Source organism: Lipotes vexillifer, unplaced genomic scaffold, assembly GCF_000442215.2.
Source record: "Lipotes vexillifer unplaced genomic scaffold, Lipotes_vexillifer_v1.1 scaffold36, whole genome shotgun sequence".
Taxonomy (NCBI): Eukaryota; Metazoa; Chordata; class Mammalia; order Artiodactyla; family Lipotidae; genus Lipotes; species Lipotes vexillifer.
The window spans coordinates 6,634,440-6,638,645 of NW_006792448.1; positions in this window are offsets into that span (position 1 = coordinate 6,634,440).

The following is a 4,206-nucleotide window of genomic DNA, read 5'->3' on the forward strand; positions in this document are numbered from 1 at the left end:
CTTCCCGGACCAGGGCACAAACCCGTGTCCCCTGCATCGGCAGGCGGACTCTCAACCACTGCGCCACCAGGGAAGCCCCGCAGGAATTCTTACCTTCTTTCCCTGGTAGGCCACTTTTTGGTTATCTGAGAACCAGATCCTAAAACACAGAAAGTCCTAAACTGGTAAAGAAGTTGGTCTGAAAATTAGTGCCATGCAATTTTAAGATACCTGTTCCCAATGCCCCAGGATCCTTGAGAAAATAAAGGGGCAATCTGAGCAGCTAACGGGAATACACACAACACACATCTCTTAGTCCTACAGTCTCCAATGTCAGCAATCTTGCAGTCACTCAGCAAATAATTATGTAGCATGAATTATACCAGACAAGATGGTAGCAACTAGAGATTCAAACTCAGAATTCACAACCCAGTGGGAGAGACTAACATGCAAACTTCTAACTACATCTAATATATGGAAATATCAGAAAGGAGATGTTTACAAAGTACACAGAGCACAGATGCAGAAATAGTGGAAGGGTGAAGTCATAAACCATATCTTCTAGAGAATTGCTGCACATTTATTACGGGTTGGGTTGGCCAAAAATTTCCTTCTGTTTTAAAGTAAAAATAAGAGACACACTTTTCATTTTCACCAAGAACTTTATTGAACAACGTATTCGCCATTTTGTTCCACTACCTTCTGCCATTTTTCAGGCAACTTCATAATTCCATCTTCCCAAATCTTTTTTATCTTTTTGAGCAAAGAACTCTTCCAGGTGCCTTTTACAATCTTCCAGGAAATTGAAATTTTTCCATTAAGAGAATTTTGTAAAGATCAAAATAAATAGAAATCTGAAGGTACAATGTCTGGTGAATATGGCAGATGAGTCAGAACTTCCCAGCCAAGTTGTGACATTTTTTGCCTGGTCATCAAAGAAACATGCGATCTTGCATTATCCTGATGGAAGGTTATGTGTTTTCTGTTGACTAATTCTGGACGCCTTTCATCCAGTGCTGCTTTCAGTTGGTCTAACTGGGAGCAGTACTTGTTGGAATTAATTGTTTGGTTTTCTGGAAGGAGCTCATAATACAGGACTCCCTTCCAATCCGATCATATACACAACATCACTTTCTTTGAATGAAGACTGGCCTGTGGTGTGGTTGGCGGTGGTTCATTTCACTTGCCCCACAATCTCTTCCGTTCCACATTATTGTACAGTAACCACTTTTCATCGCCCATCACAATTTGTTTTAAAAATGAAATGTTTTCATTATGTTTAAGTAGGGATTCGTATGTGGAAATATGGTCAAGAAGGTTTTTTTCGCTTAACTAATGTGGAACCCAAACATCAAAGTGATTAACATAACCAAGCTGGTGCAAATGATTTTCAATGCTTGATTTGGATATTTTGAGTATGTCGGCTATCTGCTGCGTGATATAACATTGACTGTTCTCAATTAATGTCTCAATTTGATCGCTATCAACTTCAACTCGTCTACCTGACTGTGGAGCATCATCCAGTGAGAAATCGCCAACACGAAACTTTGCAAACCACTTTTGACGTGTTTGATCAGTCACAGCACTTTCTCCATACACTGCACAAATCTTTTTTGTTTCAGTTGCGTTTTTACCTTTCTTAAAATAATAAAGCATAATATGCTGAAAATGTTGATTTTTTCTTCCATCTTCAATATTAAAATGGCTACACAAAAATTCACCAATTTTGGTAAGTTTTTATTAAATGCATGCTGATATGACAGTTGTCACAATACAATCTAACAAAACTGTTTCAAACGAAGTTCATGACAACTAAGTGCTACAAAGCCATCTTACGGAAAAACCCAAACAAACTTTTTGGCCAACCCAATATCTATTTAACATACATATTTCTTTTTCCACTTTTTACACATATACCTTTTTTTCCCCTATAACCTGTTTTTCCAACCAAAGGTAAAAGTTTTGAGGACAGGGCTGTTCCTTGCACACGCAATGTCAATAAATATAGGCAAGAATAAATGTCCCCCTGATATCACCAAATAACTGACTTGCTGCCAGCTGGGCTGTTGCTCTGTGCTTTAGGCATCCCTGTGACTAACTGGTAAAATGACCATAATAGTACCCCCTCACTCCAGGCTCCACACCAGAGATACTACAAGGAGCTGCAAGTTAATCATGTCCCTACATGGCTTGAGAGCTAGATAAAAGGCATATATATAAGCAATGTGTAGTTCAAAGTACAAAGGTTGGTCATGTCATTTTCACATCTCTGAAACTAAAGGTAGAAAGAAATGAGTCAAACGCATCCATTATTCCTTTGTAAGAAGTTGAGATCAAATTGTATAATCAAATCCTCAGAGCCAGTCATCTTCCCTTCTTCAGTTCAAATACTGTATTGATTCTCACCTTTTAAGAAAATGAAGTAGGTATTATCTAATGTAGAGCTTCTCAACACTTATTGTGAATCAGAATTACCTGAGGGAATTACTGATGCTTGAGACCCATATTGATTTAATTGGTCTTAATCATAATAAATGCCCTGGGTGCTTCTAATATGCAACCAGCATTGATAATCACTGACCCAATAGAAAGGGCATGCCCCATAATGTGATCAGGATACTTAGAAAGCTCCTATCCTCTTAGGTTAAGTAGCATTAAAGAAGTTGTACCTAACCAACGGAGGTGATAGCCACAGTGAATTGTAGTGATTTTTGGAGATTAGGAGCAATTCTGGAAATGTAAAAATTGGGAGTATGTTCCAACAATGTAATGAAAAGACCGCAGACCAAATTGTCAAGGAGACTAACTTCTAAGCTTATTTGGAAAGTCCTCTCATCTCTCTGACTCTAGGATCCCACTTTTGAAAAAGGAAGGGTATCTTAAAGTCTTCTGAGGACCAAGCCAGCTGTAGAATTCTCTCCATTTTTGATTCCGGGACACAAGAGAGTCCCAATAGGACAGTGAGAACATATTGGGAACAGTTAGAGTGGGATGTGAAAGCTGTCCTTAAATGTAAGAAAGACATTTTGGGAAAATAAGGATTAGTTTGTTTGACTCTACTCTATAGGGCATAGCAAGCCACAATCAGCTCAGGCAATGAAGAGGCAAATCTCAGCTCAATATAATGGAACGTAAGATGATTTCATGATTTGGCCTAAGAGAATAGATCATCTTAAATAGTAATGAGTTCCCTGCCTTGAGAAGTGTTCAGGGAAAGATTGTGTACCCTTATTTTTCACTTCCCCCAACCACAATCTGTGAACTCCTTGAGGTCAAGGGCTTTGCATTATACCTCCATATTGTCACTGAATAAAATTGTACCTGGAGCCCAGCGTACGTCCAGTAAGAGTTCATGGAATGTCAAAAATAGTTAACAGTCAATATGATATGGAGCCAATTGGTCAGAATGTGTACTGACACATGGCCTTGCTCAGCCAGTTGATATCTCTTTAGTTTTTGGACCCTTTGGAGGTTCAGGAGGGACAGGATGATACAGTGAAGAGTATGGGGTGAGTTTGGAGCAATAGTTATTTAAAAATTCTAATATTTTAACACCATCAGGCCTATCCATGTATATTAGATTAACATTGGTTTTATATCATGAAAAATGAAAGAAAGAATGAATCAATCAATAAAAGCTACAGTGGAGAGATAGAAACTGATAAACTTGGACTCTAGTCCTGTTCTGCCACTAACTGGCTGGGTGAAGTTGAAGACATTATTTCAGCCCCCTCTACCTTAGTTTCTTCATGTGTAAACTGAGAACCATAATCTTATCCTAAGGAATCAATCATCATGAGTCTTACAGGAAATATCAGATATAAAGTTACATTGCAAGTTAAATAAATCTGTTCAAACACTGGTTTTGATAATTAAATATGATGTGGACATTTAAATCACTGCCTCCGGATGCAGCCTAATTCTACCCGCCTCTGAGGATCACAATGTGTTTTTCTCTCTTCTAGGAAGTGAGAAGGCAATTTTTACTTCTGATTACTCCCACCCCAGCCCCACTTTGGAAAGGGCTCTTCTCTCCAGTGGCTTCCCCTTATGCTACTGTGGTTGCTAAGCAACAAGGAGCTAAGCAGGAACAAAATGTAATTGTCCCAGGAAGGGAATTCCAGGTCTGACAATGACTGGATTGCAGTTTGGGAATCCTTGCCTTCCTGGTTGCAAGAAATTCACTACAGGAAGATTTCTCATCACGTGGTTCCTTCTGCAGATGCT